At 34.1% G+C, this 27,739-nt stretch overlaps 1 protein-coding gene across 1 annotated transcript in view; it reads left to right on the top strand.

The window, feature by feature from the left end:
• Positions 1–27,739, top strand: part of MACROD2 (mono-ADP ribosylhydrolase 2) — a 1,977,737-nt gene that overhangs the window by 6,737 nt on the left and 1,943,261 nt on the right. The gene's annotated exons all lie outside the window — the stretch shown is intronic.

Here is a 27,739-nt window from a genome sequence, read left to right as displayed (position 1 = left end):
GAGATGTCATTTTTGCTATATGAAATAATTGGTTGTCGTTTAATTGCTTTTAGCAGTCTTTACGCTGTGTTATTTAAACTTCAGAAATTATTACATAATTCATGGTTGGAGATATACCACATTTATGTTATGGTACTTTTTTATAGATTTTTTTAAAAACTATTCTGCAGTAGTTGTTGGAGCAAATGATATTAGGGATATGTTGCTTTAGTGAGATGGCCTTTTGAGTTTGTTTTGATTTGGTTCATATATATCGCATTTCTTCAAGTTATTTTCAGGATTGGATACAGTTGAAAGATAGTATATTAGGAAGAATAGAGAAAAACCAAATAACATTTCACATAATTTAAAGAAGAGTATATATTTTGTATGATGTGCTATTGTTAAAGTATTTGTATGGTAAAATTTACTCACTCTCAAAGTTTTTATGGTTTGATGAGACTCTAGATAGTTTGATGGAAAATATATGTGTTAGCATATAAATGAACTGTTAAGTATTAAAAAGGTATACGGAAACAGTTATAAAAACAACATAATAGATTTAATAGAAGTTTAATATGTTATCTTTGAATGAACACGCATTGGCGTTAATAGTCTGAATGTGAAATTTAAGAAGAAACAGGATGCTTTTTAGGATACATAAATGTTTCGAAAGAAAGATCATTTTATGAAAGGGACTGAGGACATTGTAATTTCACAGGTTGTGGTCTTAGATTGGTGGAACTGTAGAGTATACTATGGACCCAGAACAAGAAGACTAGCATGGAATTCCTATGGACAAAATCTGTGGGAAACAGCAGCCAAATTAGCCTTTGGTGTCTGTGAGGAGAACATGCTTATCTGAGTGTTTGGGCTTTAGAGAGAATTTTGTTTTTCTGGGAAAGCAAAGCCTGTGAGTTCTTTTAGAGTTAACTCTGCCTGGAAAAATGTGTGACCTTGGGCAAATGGGGTAGTGGCTCTATCCCAGGTTCTATTGGGGTCACTGAACAAGCTGATTGGGATGTACACATCTGACCTGCTTGCCCAGTGTCTTCAGTAAATGCAGTTGTTTTAATAATGGGCTAATTAAGACATTGCTGAGAGAAGGTAGTGCTGTGTAATGAAAAGAATATAAATCAAAAGGACAGATTTTTGAGCCTTGACTGAACTAGGGCCATATGCCTCTTCATGGTTGGGTCTGGTATGTATTATTTTGTTTATGAGAAACTGATATTGAATACTTCAGCTCCACTTTTTGTGGCAAGTGAATCTCTCACTTGTGCTTCATTCATCTGATTTTCTTTCTTCATTGCTATTGTAGGTGGTCAGTTTTCTAAGGATGCAATGCCTGATGATCTTCTTTAACAAATTTTGCCTCCTGAAATAGAGGTGGATTTCTGTTGCTGCCAGAATAATTGAAAAAGCAATAGTGATACCCAGGCTGCATTGCCCAGTGTTGGGTCTGCTCACCTCTGTATAGAGGCTTGGCCTTTATGTTGGTTGCTTCTATTTGAATATTCAGCACTTGGGAGTGTAGGGTTGAACTGGGTTGTTAGAGAATTCAGAGTTGGATATTTTCAGAGATAACCACAGCCCAAAATATTTCTGCCTAATCAGAGACGATACATTGAGTAACACCTCACATTGTTATTCCCTAACAAGAGTCTGTGTATTTAATCCTTTCTCCCAGTATGAGCTTTACAGTGGTTTACAACTGCTCTCTGTATTTTGTTTCTTTCCTTCATATTTTTTCGAACTTGAAAGTTCTTCATGAGGAACTAGGTGGTGTACTCAAAATTGTGTTTCTATTAAACAGTGTCTTATTTCCATCTAATGTTACTTCTCTCTCTTGTCACCTGGAAATTGGTGACTGGTCTCTTCTTTTTTTCATGAAATGGAATGACTCATTCTATAAGTAATATCTGTTAATTTCTTTGCGTTTTATATATCTTTCATAGTGCTTTCTTGCAGCATTACCTACCCAGTGCTCAATTACACTAAAATATTAGTCAAGAGAGTTTTACTATTTTATTAGTTTGAAAGATCCTTTAAAAATATAAATCTTTAAAAAATGATAAAGGACAATTGTAAAGTTATATTTTTATATTTTATTTCTAAGTGTTTAAGCCACTGCTTATAAATGTATATGTATATAAATAGGTATTGATATTTATAATAGTTTAATCTTTTAAGTGTAAGATTTCAAACTAAGTTTTAAAAGACGTCTGTTTATAATTTGTGTCATATAGTTTCTGGTTTGTAGGAAAGGAATAGTAGCTAGCACAACATGCCAATTTTAAATTTAATAGTTTATCATTATTACCTATGTTTTTATAGAAGGCCATGTGTCATGGCCTTGATATTCATGATTACATGGAACATTCTCAAGCTATTGTTTAATAAGTTTTTTTCTTAAGTTTGCTCAGTTTTCTTTTACTTTAATTAAATGCTCCTTGTTATTTTATTGTAACAAAGTTAAATAATAATGAGAGGAGTAGTAGCCAGATGTATTTGTCATAATTTTAATTTTAAGCTTTCTTAACAAAAGGAAACCAAAAATTGCCAAATAATATAAAAATCAATGTGCAGAAAAGTGGAAGCAAGTAGATAATATTTTTATTTTGATTTACTACTTTCTTAATAATGGAGAACTAGGGATCAGCAGAGGAAAGAATGGGAGGTGATTACCAAATAAAACCCCATTTGCTTATTGTTCATGTTTATATTTGTCAACTACTATTAGTAAATCTCTGGAATTATATGCTTGTAATTACTTCTTCCTCTGTGTTAGCAATTCTGTAATAATTCTGTTTCATTTGTCAGTTGCTGTGTTGTAGGGAATTTTAAAATGCTTGTCTCTCTATTATATCTGTGTCTCTAGCAACTGGAATAGTGCCTCATGTGTAGGTGGGCTCAATCAGCATGTTACATAAGAATGCCTCAGAGGTTAATAGTCTACAGTGGACAATTCTTTTTTCTTTACTTTTTTTTCAAACTTTAAAATGAGCATTTAAAAACATATATAAAAACAGAGTACTGTAATGAACCTTTCTGTGCCCACCACCCAGTTTCAACAGTTAATGATGGTCAGTTTTATTTCATGTATATCAGTGCTCCCTGCACCTTTCTCCCAGACTGTTTCAAAGCAATTCCTGTATATCTTATCAACTTTATCTGTAAATATATGTATGTGTGCCTATGCACGCATCTCTAAAAAGGTGGGGACACGTTTTTGTTATTTTAATATAACCACAGCACTCTCAAATCAGAAAATTAATTCTTTAATGTAATTAAATGTCCAATTAGTATTCACATTTTTCTCATTGTCTAATAAAGAGTTTTGCTTTTTTGTACAGTTGGTTCGCTTGAGTCAAGATCTAATAAACAAGGTTCACATACTGATATATTTCTTACGTCTCTTTTAATCTATAGTTTCTTCCCTTTCTGTCCTTTTTCCCTCTTGTAATTTATCTGTTGAATAAAGTAAGTTATTTGTTTTACAGAATTTTTCACAGTTTGGATTTTGCTCAGTGCATCTTTGTTGTGTCAGTTAGCATGTTCCTCTGTCCCCCTATGTTTTTTATGAGCTGGTAGTTAAATTCAGTGGCCTGATCAGACTTGGGTTTAATTCTTTTTGAAAGAATAGTTTATAGATCATTGTACCTTCTTTTTGCATGATGTCTGGTGATCGCTCTCTGTGGTGATAAGACTGATCGCTAGGTTCAGTTATTGTCTGTCTAACCCATTCTTTGTAAAGTTCCCTATCAACTTTTTCCCTCATGAATTTAACTGCCATTGATGATTGATCCATTATTTTATTAGGGGTTGCAAAATAGTGTTATCCTAATTTTATCATTCCTCCTTCGTTTATTAGTTGGACTTATGCAAAAACTTTTCCTTATCAACTTTTTTTGTTTTCATGCAGTACAGTTTATACAGAAAAAGCAGAATAAATGCTAGATTTCCTTTTATTTACCAGCTTTCGGATTGAGTTGGTTTCCTGAAATCCTCCAAAAGTTGAGTTCTTTCTCTTTACGTTTTTGTTGTTGTTGTTTTGTTTTCTTTTTTCCGGTACGCGGGCCTCTAACTGTTGTGGCCTCTCTCGTTGCGGAGCGCAGGCTCCGGACGCGCAGGCTCAGCGGCCATGGCTCACAGGCCTAGCTGCTCTGCGGCGTGTGGGATATTCCCGCACCGGGGCACGAACCCGTGCCCCTGCATTGGCAGGCGGACTCTCAACCACTGCACCACCAAGGAAACCCATCTCTTTAACTTTTGACTGGCATTTTGAATCTTTCTCTTCCTCTTTCCCCATTCCTCCTCCCCCCCACATGGGTTAAATGGGAGTGCCTCATTTATAGTGCCTGTACAAATACATACAACTACTAAAATGTAGTCCTAGGATATAGTAGAAAGGCAAAGATAGATATAGATATATTGATGGATGGATATGATAGAAGGATGGCATTGCTTCTTTGTAGGGACAGAAGTTCAGTTCTCAGGTTTATTTGTTACGTGTTCTGTTCTCTTTTGCTACTTTCCACGCTGAGGTTCTATTAGAATACCACTCAGAGAAGCGTGACTTTGCCATGCTTAGGCTAATTTTCTCTTACTGGTTGGTATCAGAGAAAATAAGTATAGCTGTAAGTTTAGATTGACTGTGAATCTTTACTTTTAATGTTTATATGGAACAGTAGGGGATGAAAAATATAATAAATGATGAAGGTGAGTTAAGTGGAAACTATAAAACTATTTTATTCAGGTATGACAAAATACTAAAAGGGTCATTTAGAAAGAAACTTCATATTTCGTATCTTATATGTAATATTCAAATCTGACTTATAGGTCATTTGAAAATACTTAACTAGAAAAATCTGAACTGTGAAGTCTTTGTAAGTCTGAATTTCCATTTTTTGAGGTGTATAGAAATATTCTGAGATATTTGGGTTGACTAGGGGCATGTGTGTAATCTTTGTTACTTTTGGTTAACTTAGAAGCTCAGCCTCGTTCGCTCTCTTAAACTAATTTCTACTTTTAAATGATTTTCATAAGAAGTGATGGCTGACCAGAGAAATATTAGTTAAGTCCAAATTGCTGAGTCTCTCCATCACATTGAGATCTTATTTCAATGTGGGTTTTGAATTTTGTTATATTTTACCTATGTCCTAGGTTGAATATTGATATTCAGAAATCATCAAAGAAAGAGTATCTTAATCATATTTCAATCCCAGTGCATAGTCCAGTATTTTTATCCTTAGTAAATTAGCAATAACTATTTTTTGAATGTCAGTATATTTATTAATCACCAGGAATGAGGAAATAAGAATATAATTATGTTGCTGAATATTATATGGAGAGGGGTAAGGGACCATATGGTAAAACAAATTAAAAAATTTTAATAACTATGATGAGGTGGGCTTTGCCGCAGATTTTTAAACTATATTAACTGCGTTATTTTATTAAATATTTGATATTGTTGGTTGGAAGACAGGCCACAATTTAAAATGACTGAATAGTTAGGAAAATGGTGTTTATAACAGGATGGAATTCAGTAGGCTTATAAAAATTGGAAAGGAATGTTTCCTATTATAGTCTTTTGATATTGATCCCTTTTTATATTATTTTCAGTTTGAGCACTATACTTTTAAAAGTAAAATAATCTGTAGAAGCAGAAGAAAGCTCAGAGCAAAACATCTCAACTTTTTAGATACAAGTCATTTATTTTCAGTGGGTGGTGATTTTTTTCCCCCACTTGTATGATCTTAAAATGAATTTAATTAAAAAAATAGAAAGCTATTTTTGCCTCAAGTAACTAAGACCATTCTAGCTTATTCTTCAAACAATTATTTGTGAAGTTTCTATTACCTGTAAAGAGGTTGCACAAGTAGAACTTATATTAGAAACAGACATTTTTCACTCCAAAAGTGAAAAGTAGACTAGTAGAAAGACGAAAATCCTAAATGACCTGAATTCTTCTATGATCTGGCCCCTCTCCTTTTTGGCTTCTTATTATATCACTCCCTTTCTTGGTCTCTGCATCTAGCCACACTGTCCTTTCTCTTTCTGGAATGTATTGTGCTCCTTCCCACTACTGGGTTTTTATCTGGTTGTTTTTATCTCCATGTCCTTGTTAATTTTTCTCAGCTTTCAGTTCCCAGCTTGAAACCCTTCTATTCTGTCTGGAGTCTTCAGTGAACCCTTACTTTGGAACAGTTTCCTATATTAAATACTTTCATACAGCTATGATCCTTTTCATACAGCATTAATATCAGTTTGTTTTTAATGTACAATCAAAGGATTATCTGATCAAGATCTATCCTTATAAGATTAATTACTGTGAACATAGGGATCATGTTGTTTGTCTTAACTCTCCTTTATATCTCTGGCATCTAGTATTATGCTTGGTGCACAGTAGATATTCAGTAAGTATTTGTTGTGTGAATTGAATAAATGATAAACTATTTGCCTGATGGTATTTCATGCATTATTTTCTGTCTTCCCACCTTTTCTTCACTGTATTGTAAAGATTCACATGGGAATAATGGGCTTAGAAATTAATCCAGTTGCTTTTTAATGTAGGTAATAAATACTTTGCATCTGTGTAATATAAGGTTGGTTTTATTTTAAAAGTTAGATTGCCTAATGATAAATTACAATTAAGATTTTACAGAACTACTGTATAGATATTTAACTAGTTGACACAAGGATGAGAATTTATGTTATGTGTATTCATCAGCATTGTGTATTATTATTTATAGTACTTAGTAACTAAACGTTATTTCAATTTCTGTGAACTTAAATGTCAACAGAACTTAAGTTAAATGAGTGTAAATGTAGAAACTTAAGCCTATTATATAATAAGATTTTAAAGTGTAGAAAAATCTTAAGGTATTACCATTGTAAATGCATTTATTTTGGCATTACTGATTCTTGACACATAAAACAACTGTAAGAAATTGTATTAGTATTATATCCTGTTTAAGCCCTTTACTGAGTTAGTTGGTTTGCTTCAAAAAAGAACTTGGCTACAGATAAAGAATTTGGTTTCCCATGAAGAATTAGGCTAAGTAAGAGAATTTTGAGAATAAATAGTGTTCACTCTAATGTATAAAAATATTAAATTTTGTGTAATGATATTTTGGGTGAAGGTGTGAACATTGGTTTAGTCAAACATTTGTGAAGTAAGGTTAACTTCTAAAATAGAGAGAAAAGAATATGAAGAAAAGAACATATAGTGATTCATAATTCACTGCATGGTTTTGTTTTTCCTCTGCTTTTATCTCACTCATGGTCTTTTAAACTGTTTTCCAACACTATTTTAACAACACATAAATAAGTTTTATCGTACATTGCATCATGTACCAAGTGCTATGTAAATTGTCCTTGTATTTAAGCTTGTTTTTAAAATAATGTAGAAACAAAAATCAAACACCTTTTTTTTTGATACATTTAGTTGTTACATTTTCATAATAAGTATTCAAAACAAGGATTTGAATATAGTTTACTGTTTTTTTGAAGCCTTTGATTTAGAACCAAGTTGAGAATTACTGATGAGACAAGTAACAAATATAGATAATAAAGTTCAGTAAAAGTCCATATGCCTGGCCATATGCATGGCAGGGCAGAAGATATATGAGCCTTTGGAGGTTTGGAAATATTACGGTTTAGTTTGGTCTAGGTTCAGGGCGAGCCATGGATTTCAGATTGCTAGTTGTTTCCTAGAGGTTGGATTAGGATATATTCAGTTTTTTTAAGAATCCAGACTATCCCAACATAGAGGTGATTCTCCCATTAAACTTAGATTTGAGATTGTGTCTGCCATATGAAAATAACAGAATTAGAGATTTTCCAAATTTTATACTTCTCCTGTATTAGTGATTCTGTTGGGGTAAAAACTTCCGGGGTTTTGTTTTGTTTTGTTTATTTCTGTATAAGTTGAGGCTTACTGTTAAATACCCATCAGGTGTGTAATAATGGGAGTGATTTTTATTTTGATAAGTATATGTATCTTCTGTGTTAACTCTGGGAATGCACAGGTTTTGGGATTAAACGTGTCTGTCATCAAATCCCAGTTCTGCTGTTATATACCCTAGTCAAAGAACCTGTGACCTCCCTAAACTTGTCTCCTCATATGTTAGTTACCCCATTGGGGCTGTTTGTTTTTCCTTCTTAAGGTTGTGAGGAGAACTAATTGAGAGAGGACATCAGTGCGTCTACATAGCTCCAAAGCCTTCTCTTATTATAGAATGCACCTTCCTCTTGCATGAAACTTCTTGTGACTCCTACTCGTATCTGTGCTCATAGCCAGTGTATAATAGAAAGTAGATTTTTTCCCTATGCTTGTAACTGTAAATACATGTACAGTTTGTTTGAATTTGGACTGTCTGCTTTAGAGGTAGAAACTGTGACTGTTTTGGAATTTTATTTTATAGGGTCTAGTAGAGGTCTTCGTGTACAAATCCACTTAGTAGTTCGTGGTAAGTGTGCTAAGTAGAGTTACAACTGGTCAAGGAAAAAAATTTTTAAGACAGTCTGTTATTTGGAAACATCAGGCACTACTTTTTTGTTTCCTCTGTGAGTGCTTGTACGTTGTTTTTAAGAATTTTGAAATTTGTACTGTTAGATTTGAGAGAAGATGGCATCTAAAACTGAAGATACTTTCTGAATTAAAGGCTAGTATTTTAAAATTTCTAATTTTTTTGTTGTTATTTAGCACTTTGTAATAGTAAATAACAAGCTAATAACATTTCTGGCCGTTGGTGTATGTGAATTCTAATGTCATTGAAAGGGAAAAAATTTTTGTTTAAAACCAGATTTGACTGAACAGCTTTCACATACTAAGGGAATAGCATAATTCATACATCAGAAGAGATGACTTTTAGTTGAGGAAAATATCTTGAACCTTTATGGATATGAGAAGTCTGGAAAGAAAAGACAAAAGCAGAGGAGAATTTTGAGTTTCGTGGGCAGCCTGAGAGAGAAGTGTGAAGGATATAGGAACAAAAGGAAAAGAAGATGTGAGGAGAAATGGTGGAGAGCAAGAAGCTCCAGCAATGCGGCAGGAGGTCAGTCCCTATGTAAGGACAGAATCCATCCATCCTTAAAGAATATAAATAGGATGGGGGCTGGAGATATTCATCTTACCTGATTATTAAAATAACAGGTATACCTGGATGCAGATACCCAGTACCTGACATCTTGGTTGTTTTAATGATAGTAGAAATGATATGACTCATAAGAATACCGAATTTAACCATACTTTTAAGTGTCTTTGACAAATACAAAAAATATTCTATCCTCTGTAGTCTATGAAATTCTTCCTCTTATACAGGTGGTAAGAGGCGGGACAGAGATAACAATGCATACCTAGCAGTTTACTAGACATATGCTTATCTCAGCTAAGTAACTCATTCAAATTTATGGTAGCTTGACTTGGTTCTTAAGCATGTTTAAAATCTGTTTAACCATTTTAATTTTAACAGTTCAGTGGTTTTAAGTACATTTACAGTCATCATCAGTACCCATTTCCAAAATCATCATCAGTACCCACTTCCAAGACATTTCATCTTCCCAAATAGAAACTCTGTATCCATTACATAATAACTACCCATTTTCCTCTATCACCCAGCTTCTGGTAATCTCTATTCTGTTTTCTGTCTCTATAAATTTGCCTGTTCTAGACTTCCTGTAAGTACAATCATACAATATTTGTCTCTTATGTCTGGCTTATTTCACTTAGTATAATGCTTTCTAGGTTCATCCATATTGTGTTGTGTATTACAACTTCATTCTTTTTTTTTTTTTTTTTTTTGTGGTACGCGGGCCTCTCACTGTTGTGGCCTCTCCCGTTGCGGAGCACAGGCTCCGGACGCACAGGCTCAGCGGCCATGGCTCACGGGCCCAGCTGCTCTGCGGCATGTGGGATCTTCCTGGACAGGGGCACGAACCCGTGGTCCCCTGCATCGGCAGGCGGATTCTCAACCACTGCGCCACCAGGGAAGCCCACAACTTCATTCTTTTTTAAGGTTGGGTAGTATTCCACTATATATGTATGCCACATTTTGTTTATTCATTCATCTGTTGATAAACATTGGGGTTTCCACCTTTTGGCTATTGCGAATAATGCTGCTGTAAACTTTGATGTACCAGTATCGGTTCAAGTCTCTGTTTTCAGTTCTTTTGGGTATATAGCTAGGATCGGAATTGCTAGATTATTTGGTAATTTTACGTTTAACTTTTTGAGGAACCACAAAACTGTTTTCCACAGCAGCTGTACCATTTTACATTCCCATCAGCAATGCACAGGAACTCCTCTACATTCTTGCCAATGCTTGTTATTTTTAATAATAATAAAATATAGAGAATAATTTCTTTCAGCAATGTTTTGGAATTTTCATTGTACAGGTCTTTCACCTCATTGGTTAAGTTTATTACTAAGTATTTTATTCTTTTTGATGCTATTGTAAATGGAATTGTTTTCTTAATTTCCTTATCAATTGTTCATTCCTGGTACATAGAAATGCAACTGAACTTTGTGTGTTGATTTTGTATCTTGTAACTGTTGAATTCAAGCTAATAATATTTTGGGTTTTCTACACATATGATCATGTTATCTGCAAATGGAGATAATTTTACTTCTTCCTTTCCAATTCATAGGTGTATATTCCCTTTAAGCTGCTGCTGAATTCAGTTTGTGTTTTGTTGAAGATTTTTGCATAGGTATTCACAAGGGATATTGGCTGTAGTTTTTTAGTAGTGTCTTTTTTGGCTTTGGTATTCAGTAATGCTGGTTATGTAGAATGAGTTAGGAAGTGTCCCGTCCTCTTCAGTTTTTCGGAAGAGTTTGAGGATTGGTGTTAATTCTTCTTTAAATGTTTGGTGGAATTCACCAATGATGCCCTCTAGTCCTGGGCTATTTATTTAGAAGGTTTTTGAAACTGATTCAATCTCCTTATTAGTTATAGATCTATTCAGATTTTCTGTTTCTTTATGAGTTAGTTTGGTAGGTATTTCTAAGTGTGTTTCTAGTATTTGTCCATTTCATCTAGGTTATCCAGTTTGTTAGTGTGTAATTGTTCATAGTATCCCCTTAAAATCCTTTTTATGTATGTGAAATTTATAATCATGTCCCTACTTATATTTCTGATTTTAGAAATTTGTCTTTTTTTCCCTCCTAATACAACTAAAGGTTTGTCAGCTTTATCTTTTCAAAAAGCCAGCCCTTAGTTTTATTGATCTTTAAAAATTGTTTTTCTAGTGTCTATTTTTTTTTTTTTTTCTTTTTTTTTGGTGGTACGCGGGCCTCTCACTGTTGTGGCCTCTCCCGTTGCGGAGCACAGGCTCCGGACGCGCAGGGCCCAGCCGCTCCGCGGCACGCGGGATCTTCCCGGACCGGGGCACGGACCCATGTCCCCTGCCTCGGCAGGCCGACTCTCAACCACTGCGCCACCAGGGAAGCCCATTTCTAGTCTCTATTTTATTTTACTTATCTCCACTAATCTTTATTACCTCCTTTCTTTTGGTAGCTTTGTGTTTAGCTTGTCCTTTTTTTTTTTAAAGTTTCTTAAGTTTCTTTAATGTATAAAATTAGATTATTGATTTGTTATCTTATTTATTTATTTAGATTTTTTTTTGACATGGACCATTTTTATTTTTTATTTTTTATTTTATTTTATTTTATTTTTTTTGTGATATGCGGGCCTCTCACTGTTGTGGCCTCTCCCGTTGCGAAGCACAGGCTCCGGACGCACAGGCTCAGCGGCCGTGGCTCACGGGCCCAGCCGCTCCACGGCATGTGGATTCTCAACCACTGCGCCACCAGGGAAGCCCAGACATGGACCATTTTTAAAGTCTTTATTGAATTTGTTACAATATTGCTTCTGTTTTATGTTTTGGTTTTTTGGCTGTGAGACATGTGGGATCTTAGCTCCCCCAACCAGGGATTGAACCCACATCCCCTGCATTGGAAGGTGAAGTCTTAACCACTGGACCGCCAGGGAAGTCCCAAAGTCTCTCTTTGTTTACTTTGTCTTCCTCAGGGTTTTACAGATGTTTCCTCAGGAGTTCTTCTGGCTCAATGCTGGGACACTCCTTCAGCACATAGCTAGGACTCCTCTGAATCTCAGGATTATCTTGAGGTGCAAGCTTAAGGTCTTCTCGGCTCTTTTCTGAGCATGTATCCTGTCTAGACATGCACATGACTTTCTAAATACCCCTTTATACATGGTTGCTTCTGAATGTCCTTATTTTCTAAAGAGCCTCAACCCTATCTTCTCCTTGGGCATTATATTCTATTATATGTCTGCCCCTAATCTTGTCCCAGGTGTCTGTGAGTCTGTAGTTGCCTAGAGCTTTTATGAGCACTGCCTGCTGATTTTTCCATCTTAATTTTGAGTTAGGTGAAGTAGGGATGAGTGCCTTCCATCAGTTCTTCAAGTATCCCCAGATAGGTGAGAACAGACTTACACAATAATTTGCAGATAAGGTCTTTTGTCCTAATTCACAGGAGGGAACTGGCAACCACTGCTACTGCTTCAACACCAAGACTGCTGTTGTGCTGGGGACGGTGTAGGGCAAGGATGAATAAAAATACTTTAAAAAGTCACTTTTCAAGATGGGTTTTTCTTGATTGGGTGTTTGCTTGGCTTCTGTAAACCTTAGACTGTTTTCCAGAATTTCAACAAAGTTGGTTCAGACAGTTTCTGCCTGTTGTTTTCAGTGTTTATGTGGGCAGATGAGAGCTTGGAGCTATCTGGTTCACCATTCTGCTTGAACTTTATAATTTCAAATGTGAAAACCAACTGTTTGGCTACCACTAGCTGCTTTAACAAAGTAACCCTCAAGTTCAATGGCTTAACCTGATAAAAGTTTATTTCTAATTTACTTAACAGTCCATTGTGGGTGTTTGTAATTGTTAACAGTGGAGGAGAGGTGGTGGTGGTGGTGGTGTTTGGATTGGGGAATGTGAGTATGTGTCTTTGAGGGGGCATTCTGTTTCATGTAGTCCTTCAGCGACAGAGCTGATCAAGCCTATGCCTTCTTTTAACATGTTGCTTCTGAGGGTGCCCTGGAGAACCTTAGGGGAAAGGGGAAAAGAGAGGGATGTATCAGAGGGTTTTATGAGCTAGCCCCCAGAGATGGTGCACTTGATTTTCACTCACGTATCTTGGGCTAGATATCAGGCACATGGTCATATTTAATTATAAGAGAGGCTGAGAAATGTAATCTAATTATATACTCAGGAAGAGGATGAAACTAGTTATTTTGGTGAATAGCTAGTAATATCTGCCATACCAGCCATGCACAGAGCTTCCTTGAACTACCATTTTCTATTTTTTTTTTTTTTTTTCGGTACTTGGGCCTCTCACTGTTGTGGCCTCTCCCACTGCGGAGCACAGGCGCCAGGCGCGCAGGCTCAGCGGCCATGGCTCACGGCCCCAGCCGCTCCGCGGCATGTGGGATCCTCCCGGACCGGGGCACGAACCCGTGTCCCCTGCATCGGCAGGCGGACTCTTAACCACTGCCCCACCAGGGAAGCCCTACCATTTTCTATTGAATGAGCTGTAAGATACATCATTATTTTATATTCCATTAAGAAAGAAGAGGAAAAAAAAGCACTGTCAATTGAATTATTATACAGTGCTCCCTAGTCACTCTGATCTCTGTCAATAAATTTAAAATAAAAATTATTTTAGATTTCCTCCATTATATACTTTTATGATATATCATACTTGAACATACCTTAGAAGGAAGCTATAAGTGAAGTTAGTTTAGGTCTTCCTAAAATATCTTTGCACTCAGAATCCGTTCTTCTGAATCATTTTTTCCCAGAGTTGTCGATGTGTTTATCCACAGAATTATTTTATGTGCAGTTAGGAGAGTTGGTGATATAGTACTACCTAAAAATGTACTCTGCTTTTGTCTGGGATTTCCTTGTAAACCACTGATACCTAGTCTGTAAGTTTTAATGCTGGCATATTCTTGATCTTAACAGGTGGTGTTAATGAAAGGTTTTTAACCAGTACTTGGACTTATGTTTCCTGAAAGGTCATTTGGATTGTTGCCTGAAATGTTGAGAGGTTGCAGTTATCTAATTATATCACCAGAAATGATAAATAAATTCTTATATGCACAGGCAGTGAAGACTGTCATGAACACCACCTCCACAGCAGCAACTGTAAATACCTTTAATTGTAAGGCACCTGCCAATTTCAGAGATGTTAAGATGTTAAAAAAAAAAAAAAAAAAAGGCATCTTCGAATTGAAGATATATAGTATGTTGAATTTGTTTTGATATTTAAGTTTTTGTGTTTTTTAATATTTAGGACTTTTTACTCCTAATGATATCTAACCTATTGAAAACACTGGTTATTTGAATTTATAAAAATTATTTTTTAGTTTTTCAGGTTCTTTAGTTTGGAGAATTAGGTGAAGTGAAGGGTAGGATGGATCAGCTCTTTGGAGCATTGGCTTAAAGTTATGAGAGTCTGATTTTAGAACAATACAGGAAAACACTTAAACACTGTTAGTTGCTTCTGAATGGAATGGACTCTGACAGTGCATTTTCTGTCGTTGGAATTATTCAGAAAGGTTCTGGATGAAAATCAGTCAGACAGAGTGAAAGCACTTCCTTCACTGGGCAGTAACTGAAGAAGATGTTGTCTAATGTGTCCTTCTGACTGTTGAGATTCTTAATTCTAAAATAATTTAATTTTGTGTACGTGGTCTTCCCTTTTCTGATCCTTGACGGTATAATTTATCAGTGCTTTCTGTCGGCGATTGCAACACCAGTGATTTTTTTTTTCCCTTAATGTAAGACAGACAACTAAATGCAGATTACTGTTCTGTTTCTAATTAAGTGATTAAACATACTAAGCCAAGGCATTCTTTGGAACACTGATTGGCACAGAGGGAGTGTGTATTCAAGGAATAGTACTTTTTTCTTTGTGGATTTCGCTGCAAAATATTGTTACCTCATTTTCCTGGGGGCACAGGAAAATTCTAATTTGTTGGTTCTTTCAGGGTTTAGTTTGTTAAAGGGACCACTGTCAGTTTTATTTTTAATTAAAAAAAGGCTTATGGAAATGACCCTCTTTCCTCTCTTTCTTTTTGTTGTAACACAGTACTTGTGGCCAGACTCTATGGAATTATCAGTACTTAAACAGCTAAATAAGGAATCTTTTGACCTTTCCTGCTAGTGGCTCAAATGGTCATTACAAGGATTGTTCGTACACTTTTGTGGAGCAGATTAAATAGATGAAGGGCAGCCAAGTTTTAGAAAGAGAGAGAGCCAGAGATACATCTTTTTCTTATTTTCTTCCTCATACCCAAATCTAGATGTCAAGTTATCTGAGATTTACTTTTACTGAAAGTAATGATAGTGAATAATAACACTCCCACTTTAGTTTTGGCCATTCATAACTTGCCAATAGCTCAAAACCTGGGATTTTAAAGACTGTTGAACTATGTTCATGGAATGCTTTATTGAGTAAATATGTTTTTCATCATAATGAAAGCATGTCTTTTTTCTGAATAGATTTGTACTGGTGTTCTAAATATTTAATGTATCTCCCTCTTTGTGAGAGAGACTGCTCTAAGTTTCTCTGGTAATATTTCTGGCAAAGTCTGTGCTCTTAATCTTTCTGCCTCTTATGCTTTTACAAATACTCTACTGTATGTATAGTCTTATATAGTATTTTGTTAGTTTTTATAGTAAAAACTAACATATATACATGGCATTTTGGAGCTTGCTTTTTCCACTTAAAACTGTATTTTGACATTTCCTTGGTTTTTTTAAACTGTATGTTTTATCATAAATCATTTAAATTTATTTACCATAAATTATTTTATCCTTGATGGACACTAGGTATTTTTCCCAATTGCTAATAAGGATATGATGAATATGTTTATAACCCTTGTATATATGTCTGAGGCTTTATGTGAGATAGATTCCTAAAAGTGGAACTGCTGGGTCACAGACAGTGCAGATTTGAAATTTTGGTAATATTGTTACATCATCCTTCAAAATGGCTGAAATAGTTTATACACACATCAACATTGTATGAATACCTGTTTTCTCATAATTCTGTCAACAGAAGGTGCCATTAATCCCTGAAATGTTTGCCAGTGGAAAGGGTAGAAACTAGTAACTCGTTGCTGTTGCTGTTAGCCATTGGATTTCTTTTGTGAGTCATCTTTTTATAACTTTTTCGCACTTTTCTGTTGGGTTGCCTGTTTTTGTGTTTTAACTTTGTAAATGTTGCATTATTTTTTAAAAGCCTACTGTTGAAGAGTATGGTAGTTAAGAATAACAGACTTGAACCAGACAGCCAGGCTGAATACTGGCTCTGTCATTTCTTGGGGAAGGTTGCTTAATCTCTGTACTTCAGTTTCTTCATTGGTAAAATAAGGTTTGTGATGGTATACCTCAAGAAATTATTGTGAGGATTAAAAAAATTAGTGATTTATAAACAGCATAGAATAGTACCTAATCCTTAGTAAGTGATCACGAAGTGCTTAGCTTTTATAATAATTATTGCTATTGTCATTTATGCTATCTTGTTTTTAGCAAAATTAAAAGTTTTTGGTCACATTGGCTAGTTTTCTATTTAATATCTCTTGTATTTGAGGTTTTATTAAATTAAGATTGTTCATTCTAATATCTATAAAAGTAAAGACTTTTTAAGTCTCTTCAAAAAGTTGGCTAAATTTTACTTTACGTTTGTTATCTGAGTGGAATTTCTTTTGTGTGGTAGGAGGTAGACTTAGAGGTTTTTTTTCCCAGTGGATATCTAATTATGCCCATTGATGTTTTCTTAATCATATACTAAAATTTCCATGTATGCACAAATCTGTTTCTGGACTCTTTATTCTATTTCATTGTGATCTGTTTGCCAATTCTTATGTCAGTATTACACTCTTAAAATTACTATAGTTTATTTATATATTTTGATATTTTGTTTGTGAAAAAAGCTACTCTCCTTTTTCAAAATTTTCATGGTTATTTTGATGTACTCTTTCAAACTGATTTTAGATTTTCTATTTATAGAATAGTCAGAGTTCTAATCAAATTTTATTTTAAAAAATCCTATAAGTTTCGAAAAGGTTGACATCTTTACAGTATTGAATGTTCTTATCCAAGAATAAAGCTTTCCAAAAAATTAATAAATGTGATACATGAACATGGAGAGTCAAACAGTACAGAAGAGCATAAAGTGAAAAATAAGCCTTTATCTCTGGCTTACTTCTGAAATCTGTTACCACCATTAATAGTTCATGTATGCTGTAGAAAATTTTTTTATTTATATAAATGTGTATTTATAACTCCCTTATCCTTTTTTTTTTAAATACACATAGGATCATGTTCTAATACTGTTTATTTTTCTGTATCTTTTTTCCACCTCATAATCTATTGTGGAAATTCTTCCATAAGAAATTCTAATGTTTTATTACATTTATTTTTAAAGTCTGTAATCTGTCCTTGTGTGGATGTATTGTGGTTTTATTTAATCACTCTCTTTTTGATGGGCATTTTGATTCTATCAATTTCTTTTTTGCTAGTATAGCTAATATTTTATAGAATGTCCTTGTATATTTATCTTTGTATTCTTGTATATGTTTCTATCGTAAGAATAATTTCTAGCCATGGAATTGCTAGGTCAAAAGATTCAAAGTTTTCAGTTGACAGATGTTTCAGTTTCCACTTTTAAATGTTGAACCATCATTTTATTCCTAGTTTTAGTTTATGCAAATACATTATTTCCCAACACCACCTCTGGATTTTATCGACTGTGTTTTATTTTTGCCTCTCTGATTGCTTTGCTATTTTTAAAAATCATGAATAAGGTTGAACCTATTTTAATATGTTTATTAGCCATTTGTTTTTCTTTTTAAGCATTTACTGTGGGCCAAGCACCGTGCTAAGTGCTTGCATGCTCATTTAATGAATTATTTCCTCACATCATTTGCTCATTTAAAAAAAAGGTTTTAAAAATTAACCTCCTAAGAGTTCATTGCACATTAAGGAAATTACCTTTAGTTATATGTGTTGCAGAGTTTTTGGTTTCATCTATTGCATATTTTTAATGATTGTGTATGTATGTATTTTATACACAGTTTTACTTGGTCATTTGATATTTCATAATTTTCTTTATCTCAGTCTTATCAACTTTGGTTAGGCTTATTGCTAGATATTTATTTAATAGATTTTAAACTTATGAATGGGCTCTTTATTCTCATTTAATTTTATAATTGGTTATTCACGAGGTATAGGAAAGTTCATTTTTGAATACTGATCTGGAATTTTGTTATTAGTCACAGTCTTTTAAGAGATACTCTTGGATTTTCTAGGTAGACAATAAAGCCTTCTGCAAATGATCTTATAGCTTCTTAATATACGTACCTCTTTTATTTTTTCCTTTTGCTTTGGCTAATGTCGCTAGTACGGTGTTAAATAATAGTGTTCATAACAGGCATTCTTGCCTTGTTCTTGACTTCATTGAGATTTATTTATGTCTTAATTAATAAGATAGTAATCTCATCTTTTAGGGGCACTTATTTTGAAGGAAAGTAGCCTACCTGGTACATGATAATATCTTGAAGGTTAACAGACCTAACTTTTAGTGTATGTCCTTGTGCAAACATTTTATTCTCCACTCTTCCATTTATATAGTGAGGATAATTATTAATCTGTAATGTAAAATTTTTATAAGGATGTTACTAAACATGATATTGTAGTTACTCTATAAAAGTTTCATTATATGACAGATTGCTATTTATTGAGTTGTTTTCAAGTACTTCACACTAGGGCATGACTACTGAGTTATGGAACATTTTTTCCTCTGAATTTTTGGTCACTCTGTCATTGATCTCAAAAGTAATTTGTATATTTTCATGGGCATAATACAATGAAAGCTTATTTAGACTTTTAATTTCTTTCCTATCATCTCTTAAATTCAGTATTCAGGGAAATAGAAGGGTAAAGTAGTGCAGATAAACAAAAAATGGATAATCACAAACCCATTTTTGAAATGCATCATTCAGACAGCCAACAGGGATTCAATAAAGAACAAGACATGGTTTCTGCCATTTTGAATTCTATATGATGTTTAATATTTAATAGTCTTGTCTTTTCAGCTGAGATTTACTGACACTAATATTTTAATAGTCTCCAGTTCCTGGCACAATGACTGGAATCTGTTGGGTTCTCAGTAAAATTTTGTTTAGCATATTTAATGTTTATGAAATGTATTCAGAATCAGCTTCAGATTCAGGTTCAGAATACAGATTCTGATTCAATAGGTATGGATTAGGGCCTAGGAACCTACCCTATTAACAGTACCTCAGGTTGTTTTCCTGTGGTTGCTCCTCATAAGTATACACATTTTTTTTTCTGAGTAGAGATTTTCTGTTGTATCTCACAGAAAATCAGTTTTGGAAGAAGAGATTTACTGTCATCTTCAATGCCTTAGTAATGTAACTTTGCCTTTCACTTTAGGCTTCAGCTTTTCATTAACGAGGAATCTGTTCATTTAGCACAAGTGTGGGTGGGCTCTTGGGTATCCACTTACTAAATACATGTTGGTTACTTAACATTGATAACTTGCAATAATTAGCTATTGATTTACTAATCCAATCATTCATTTTAAGTTAACTTTATGATTTAAAAAAAAAAAACTTTTGAAAACTGAAATGATCTTTTTTCCTTTTTGAGATCTTTGTCATGGCTTAGGTGCACAGAGCTTGAAAAAGTTAAGCATTTCACATGAGGCCTAAAATATATTTTTTATTGATTAAACTCTAATCTTCATTATAAAGAGTATTACACATGAGTAGCTGGTTATATTCTAAGATAGCTTGCAATTGAATAAGAGCCTTTTTTGTATTGTTATTTCAATACACTCCAAAATATGAACAGATCATGATGACCCCTGGAAACATGATTGCAAGTTTGTAAAACGTATTAATTTTGGCATCACTAATTTGGCTAAATAGAAGTGATGATGGGAGTTTAATCCATTGTAAGGTTTCTATAAAAATTCTACAGTAAAATTTTGTTTCAGTAAATATTTTAGTTGGTGAGTAGGATCAGTTGCTTTGTTTCTGTCTTGTTTTTTTCTTCGGTTGCATCTCTATTCTTAAATGTAAGTTAAAAGAAGTGAGTTGTAAGAGTTACAAAAACATTTTGCTAAGTCCTATTCAGTAATTAATAAAAGTTCCTTTCATGGAGTCCTATAACTGATACCACATTTCATCATGCTGAGCATTTACATATTTAATTTATTTGATAATTTTAATAAGAGAGACATAGTTTCTTGATTGATAGCTTGGTTGAGCTCTGCCCAGCTCAAAGGAATTTCTGAATTTCATTTCTGAATTTAAATCAGTGATGTTGCTAATCTGTGTAAACCACTTGTGTTTATCTGTGTGTGGAGATGAGGAGTGAAAGTTAGTGACCATAGAAGTAAGGATAATTAGAGGTTAATGATAAGGGAAATAAACATTCCCTTGGAATTAGAAAAGGTTCTGTTTGTTTTTTAATATACCTATAAAGTGCTTAATATGTGCTAGACCTAGTTCTAAGTGCCTTACAAACGTTAACTTACATAAGCATCACCACAGCTCCGTGGAGTACAGTTATTATCTCACTTTACAAATGAGGAAGCTGAGGTACTGAGTTGTTGGCTTGCCCAAGGTCACACTGCTGTTGAGTGGCAGAGTCTGGGTTTGGAACAGAGGCCTTCTGGTTTTACATCCTTTTCACTTACCCTCTGTTAATGCATGCTTTTGTTTTCCAAAAGCATTGCTTATGTGTTTATGTGTTATGTGCTTACTATTAATTATATTTAAGTTTGGAAAGATGTATTTTGTGCTGTGCATTGTGTAATTTTTATGTATTACAATTCATAATACCATGATGTTAGTTTTTAATTTAAAACATAAGCAAATAGTAGAAAAAATAAAGTTCTTGTGGGTAATAAAATTGTCAGTAATTGTCAAACATTGTGAAGAAGGCTTTGTCCCCTCAAGTAGATGTGTAATGAATACAACTTTACACCATTTAAAAATTTATTTACATTTCTTTGTAATTCAACCTGTGTTCTAAATTTGTGCTTAATGAATTATTGAAAGTTTTTTAAAAAAATCTGCTTTTTAAGATTTTTTTTTACCAGACACCATTTTTTTTTTTCAAGTTAGTGCATGGACCACATATTGAACATAAACTACATTTTGCAACTTTTAGCAACGTGGTCTATGAACTTGCTGCTCAGACTGGAGTGCTAAGGTATCTATGGATTTTTACCAGGGAGTTTGTGAAGCCACACAATAAAAGTATTACTCTTTTAGAGTATCATTTCTACTAAAAGCTTGGTGGGGGGTGGAATATTAAGTAATTTAATTGCTCGACATTTAAAAAGTTTTTTATATTGAAACTAAATGATTCTCAAGAGAAAAGACAAAGAATTTCACATTAATGGTCTCTACCCTTGACATCCTGAGGTATGTATCAGTTCATTCTGTGGAAAGATTTCAGGAGTGCTTGATTATATTTGAAATCAGTTGGTGTCTTGGAAAGTTGTGAAATTAGTGAACTAAGCAACATAAAATGCTGATCAGTAGAGTTGAGTAAGAGCCCTCATTTTAGAAGTCAGTCAGCTACTGTAGTGTCAGCATATCAAAGTGTTAATCAGTAATCTTTGTTGGGCTGCTGAAAAGAAGAATATTATCAAAGACACATTTTGTTTTAAATCTTGGAAATATCTTAATGTTTTCTTGGCTTTTATTTTATTAAACCCGACTTTTAAGTAATCCTGAGTAAAATTAGGATTTATAAAAAAGATAATTTGGGGTTATCGTTTAATTTACAAAAGGATTGAACATAGTATTCCTTTAAATAACTTGCTTCTTTAGCTTCTTTAGTTCATTATATTCACAGCGTTCAGACCTGCATATAAATGAAGCAAAGAACACCAGTAGTTTATAGATGTTTATTTTTTTTAATGTAAAACCTCATGTTGAAAGATTAAAAGGATATACATTTGAAAACCTGTATAGCCAGTGTTTTGTTTTTTAAAATACCTAATAGGTTTGGGTATAAGCAATATTGATGATTGCCTTCAATATCATTCTAAATATTGAGATTAGAGCTTGAATGTGCCACTTACTTTTTTATTTTTTAATTTTAATTTTATTGGAGTATAGTTGATTTACAATGTTGTGTTAGTTTTAGGTGTACAGCAAAGTGATCCAGTTATACATATATTAATTCTCTTTTAGATTCTTTTCTCATATAGGTTAACACAGAATATTGAGTGGAGATCCTTGTGCTATGCAGTAGGTCTTTGTGGTTATCTGTTGTATATAGTAGTGTGTGTGTGTTCATCCCAAGGTCTTGATTTATCCCTCCCCAAGGGATAAATTCCCCTTTGGTAACCATAAGTTTGTTTTTGATATCTGTAAGTCTGTTTCTGTTTTGTAAATAAGTTAATTTGTATCATTTTTAGAAATTAGATTCCACATGAGTGATATTATGTGATATTTGTCTTTGTCTGACTTACTTCACTTAGCATGATAATCTCTAGGTCTATCCATGTTGCTACAAATGGCATTATTTCATTCTTTTCATTCTGGCTGAGTAATATTCCATTGTATAGATGTACCACATCTTCTTTATCCATTCCACTTTTGATGTACATTTAGGTTGCTGCCACTTACATTTTATTAATAAGTATGACCATTAAAACAGTAATCATTTGATTTGTAGAGTGACATGAATATATTCTTGAAGTATCCAGATGGTAATTGTGGCACAAGGCTTTTTTACTTAAGTGATTTCAGAAAGAAAGGAGGGGAGGGGTGTGTAGTAGCGAACCTTTTAGTAGGGCAGTTATGGGGAGAGCAAATTAAAGAGTTGGCATGCTGTCCTGGAGTGTATTTTCTACATGGAATTTGCCATCAATAGCAGAGAGAAGTATAAAGCATTCTCTTTGTGTAATAAATTTAACCAGAAAAAATATACTTTGTTCTTTTCACTTTTACATTCTTTTATTTCTATTTAGACTTGACTGAGGAAGAAAAATAGTGGTCGGTAGAAATGGCATAGTTCTAAGTTTCTTGATTTATCACTATATTTTGTTCATTCAAGCATGTTTAATTCACATCATCTGAAAAACTCTGTAGACTGAAAATTTTCTATAACTTGGCTACTTTTATAATAAAGAATATACTTAAAACATAAAGTAAATTGTTCGTGATAAAAGAAAAACAATCCTCATTTCTGCTTTCAAATTTCTTAGGCTTTAAGTAGAAGATGAACCAGAAGTAGGAACTGGAGAGGGTTATTTTGTTTTTTTTTTGCTTGTTGATAAGATACAACAGTACTACTAAAATAGAGGGGGTTGGGGAAGAAACTGTAAACTGAGACATGTGTACGCATGATGGTAATTATTTGAGGCTCCTCTAAGATGTGCCCCTCAGTTTTCTGTTCTTGCTATTTGGGGAGGAGAAATCCTTTGTTTTGAGGATATAATTTCTGTGATATGATGATTTCTGGAATTCCTAAAGATTAATGCAAGTCTATTATATCAGGCCAAGTCCAAATTGCAATGACAAAAGAAAATAAGAATAAGAAAAAAAAATCCATAGCAGCTCTGGAAAACAGGAAAGGATGCAGTCAGTGGATCAGAACATTTGAGGACTTTGTGGAAGATATAAGACTGACAAGATTAGATTATTAGAAACCACTATTACTGAACAGCTTGTAACTCAACATAGGGAAAATTACCAGCGGGCAATATCCGGGGAGTTAGAAGACTCTAGGATCAGTGAATCTATACGAAAAATATGCTAGTTTCTCCCCTTTACCACACTAAAGGCAAAACCCGCCCACAAAGTCCCACAACCTTTTATTATGGGACTGGGGGAGACTCTTGAGGAAGGTAAAGTAGTGACATGAACCAGCCGTCAATACTGAACAATCTAGATCTTTATTTAAAAAGATGAAGACAATGATGAAATACTGGATATTTGAGGAAAATTAGCAGTGCTGAAGAGAGGACTCATACTACAATAAGCAGAGCAAATAGCCCAGAAATCAGGTAATGTGAAAAAAAAAAAAAAAGAAACTGAAAATTTTTAGTTTCTAGAGAAAGGAACAGTGAAAAAACAGTTCTTGACAATTAAAAATTTGATTTTGGCCCTTAGAGGCCAAAAAATATAGAGGGTACTAGAATCCAGAGTGCTAAGTTGACTCCAAAGCTGTAATCAGAACACTTGCTGACCTAGATGCTTATATTTAAAGGTCACATGCTTTTGAAGGTAGAGATCTTTGGGCCTCTGCATGATGCCGAGGCTCTTTAAGATAAGTCTTTAATGAAAGAGAGTCCAGAAAATGCAATTTAACTTCCAGCAGAGAACATCAGAGACATTTTCTTTTCATGGCATTTGGGTGTGAGAATAAAAAGTCTCACCTAAAAATTTGTGGCCATAAACCTGTCTTCATGTGGGTGTGAGATTCTAATATATACTATCTGTCTAGTTCAGGAAACTGTAGGCAGAGAAAATTATTTTAAAATAGTAAAATGTAGTAAAATGTTGATAGTGTCACAAAGCACCTAATAGAAACAAAAGTTAATACTCTTTAGGGGGATGCACCTTCAAGATAAGCCTTTTAGTATGGCTGTTGGTAAAGCATGAATGAAATGCTTTGGAGAAAATAAGCAATCATGAGCAAGAGTAAGCAGGAAAAACAGCAAAATTAGACTTCTGTGATACTGAAATTACTAGGTAAGAGTATGGAATATATATATAAATGTTTAAAGAAATAAAATGGAAGATTAAAAAACATGAGCAAGAGACAAAATGCTGTCAAGAAGTACCAGGAAGATTTGAAAAAGAATGGAACTTTTAGAAATTAAAAATATAATAATTGAAATGGAAAAACATTGAACGGCTTAACTGGATTAAAGCCGAAGAGAGAATTCATGAACTTGAAGACAGATTTGAAAAAACAGATATGGAAACATGAAAGACGTATTTAGAATCAGAAGAATAAACATGTCTAATATATGGGAAGTTGGAGTTCAGAAAAGGAGAACAAGGAGACTGATGGTCCATATCCAAAGAAGGAATGAGAATTTTCCAAAATTAAAAAATGTGAATCATTAGGCTGAAAAAACACAGTGAATCCAGAAGAAGAAAAATAACTGGATAATGTTAAGGACAAAGAGAAAATAAAAGTAACCAGAAGTAGTCAGATTGTCTGCAAAGGTATAAAATTAGACCAGTAGCAGACTTCCAAACTCCAACAGTAGATGCCATAAGTTGAGAATTCAGCCTTCAAATACTAAAAGAATACAGATACCATCCTGGAAGTAACTAGCAAAATCATTCAGAAACAAGTGTTTTGAAATATATTTTCAGACAGATATCAGATTGGTAAAAATTTAAAACTCTGAGTATATTGTGTTGGTGAGCTTGTGTAGCAACAAGAACTCTTAGCTTGCACAAGTATAAAGTAGTTTTCGAGAGTAATTTAGCAATATCTAGTAAGTCTGAATGCACATTTCTCCAGTGACCCAGGAATTCTACATATATATATGTATGAATATACCTTATATACCTTAGCATTGTTTATTGATCTGGTTTTTTTTTGTGTGTGTGTGTGTGTGGTACGCGGGCCTCTCACTGCTGTGACCTCTACCGTTGCGGAGCACAGGCTCCGGACGCGCAGGTTCAGCGGCCATGGCTCACGGGCCCAGCCGCTCCGTGGCATGTGGGATCCTCCCGGACCAGGGCACGAACCCGTGTCCCCTGCATTGGCAGGTGGACTCTCAACCACTGCGCCACCAGGGAAGCCCTATTGATCTGTTTTGACCATGACATAAATCAAAATTTCAAGAAACAAAATTTACTCTTACTGTGTACAGTACACTTTGATCTATCTCTGTGCCTTACTCTACTTTGTTCATTTTCTTCCCTTTTCCCTTTACTCCTCACCACTCTTTTTTTAAAGCTTCCTGTGACCTTGACCTACTAACATGATTTTATTGGTAGGTTGTAAGCTATAGTTTGAAAAACACTCCCTTAAAGAAACTCACACATAAGTGCAATAAGGATGTTCATAACAGTATTGTTTGTAAAAGTGAAGAACTGGAAGCAATCTTAAGCCCTAATAAATGGAGAGTGTATAAATAAACTGTGGTATATCCATGTAAAGGTGCAGAAGAATATATAAAGTATGATATATGAAACTTAAAGATGCAAAGCAATAGCTTTATGGATATACACACATATATAAATATATGAGGAAATCCATGGTAATGATAGACACCAAACTTAGGTTATCTCTGGGAGGAAAAGAAAGGTATTTCTGTTATCTAGATAACACTTTTTTCTTAAGCTGGGTGGTAGATACATAGCTGTTTATTAAATAATATCATACACTCCTTCGTATATCTAAAATATTTCACATTAAATTTTTTAAAAAGGGAGGTAATGATATTGATAGATTGAGATTTCTCTCAGGGAATAGAGCAAAAAGAGTTGAATGTTATGGGAGAAACTTTTGAGACCTTTAAAATAGATCCAAGAGATCACTATCTGTGAAATAGGAATTCCAGAAGTGAAAAATACATACTGCAGAAACAGTAGACAGTGAAATGGTAGAGTAAAATTTTCCTGAGCTGAAGAATGTCATCAAATAAGATATACTGAAATCAAATTTCTGGTAAAATCAAATATTGGTCAAACTTTGAATTCCATGGATCAAAAGAAAATCAAGCTTCCAGATAGAGTAAACAGGCTCACCCTAAAGCAAAAGAAGTATCAGATTGGCATCTGAGTTTTCTTATGCAGCACTGGATACTAAGGAATAGTAGAAAAATTCCTATAGGAGTCTAAGGTAAAAGTACTATGACCCTCAAGTTCTGTATGCAGCAAAACTGTTTTAAAGTATGAAGACAGATATATATTCTTTCCAAGGGATTCTGAACTACAGCACTTATGGATAAATGAATATATTATTTGGAAGGACTTAAGCAAAATGAAATGAATCAGAGAATTCTAGATGGAAAAAAGAAAGGTATACGTTAAGCATAGATGAACAAAATCAAACAACAAACTGAAACAGTCAGTGAAACTTATGGTTAAGTCTAAAAAATTGTTAATAATATACTTTGATGTACATTTGAGGTATAATATAACTAGAGAAAGTATTTCTAATAAAGTGGATGCTATGAAAAATGACAACTAGGAAATAAGATTTTAGATGATTTAATAATAAAACCTGTGCTGTAGCTGGTTATGAGTGGAGGGAGGAAAGTAAAAGAATACTATGCATAGTTTGCTGTGCAAAGTATTTCTATTCATAGAACTACAGCAGTGGATTTTTTTTTTTTTTTTTGCGTTACGTGGGCCTCTTACTGTTGTGGCCTCTCCTGTTGTGGAGCACAGGCTCCGGATGGGCAGGCTCCACGGCATGTGGGATCTTCCGGGACTGGGGCACGAACCCGTGCCCCCTGCATCAGCAGGCAGGCCCTCAACCACTGCGCCACCAGGGAAGCCCGATACTTTTTACTTATGAAGAAATATAGATGGACATACATGTTGAAAGTTTGAGGAGACTTTTGTTAGAAGATGGCAGATGATCAGTTCTCCCAACTTTCTCCATATTTGCTTGAAATGACTAAAAATGTCTTTTTTAAAAAAATTAAGACTATAACAGCATTGGGCAGCAAGAAAGGGTTACATTGATATAGCAGATTTT

Source organism: Kogia breviceps, chromosome 14 (genome assembly GCF_026419965.1).
Source record: "Kogia breviceps isolate mKogBre1 chromosome 14, mKogBre1 haplotype 1, whole genome shotgun sequence".
Taxonomy (NCBI): domain Eukaryota; kingdom Metazoa; phylum Chordata; class Mammalia; order Artiodactyla; family Physeteridae; genus Kogia; species Kogia breviceps.
Note: the sequence above shows the minus strand (reverse complement) of the source record. Positions and strands in the feature narration are given on the sequence as shown.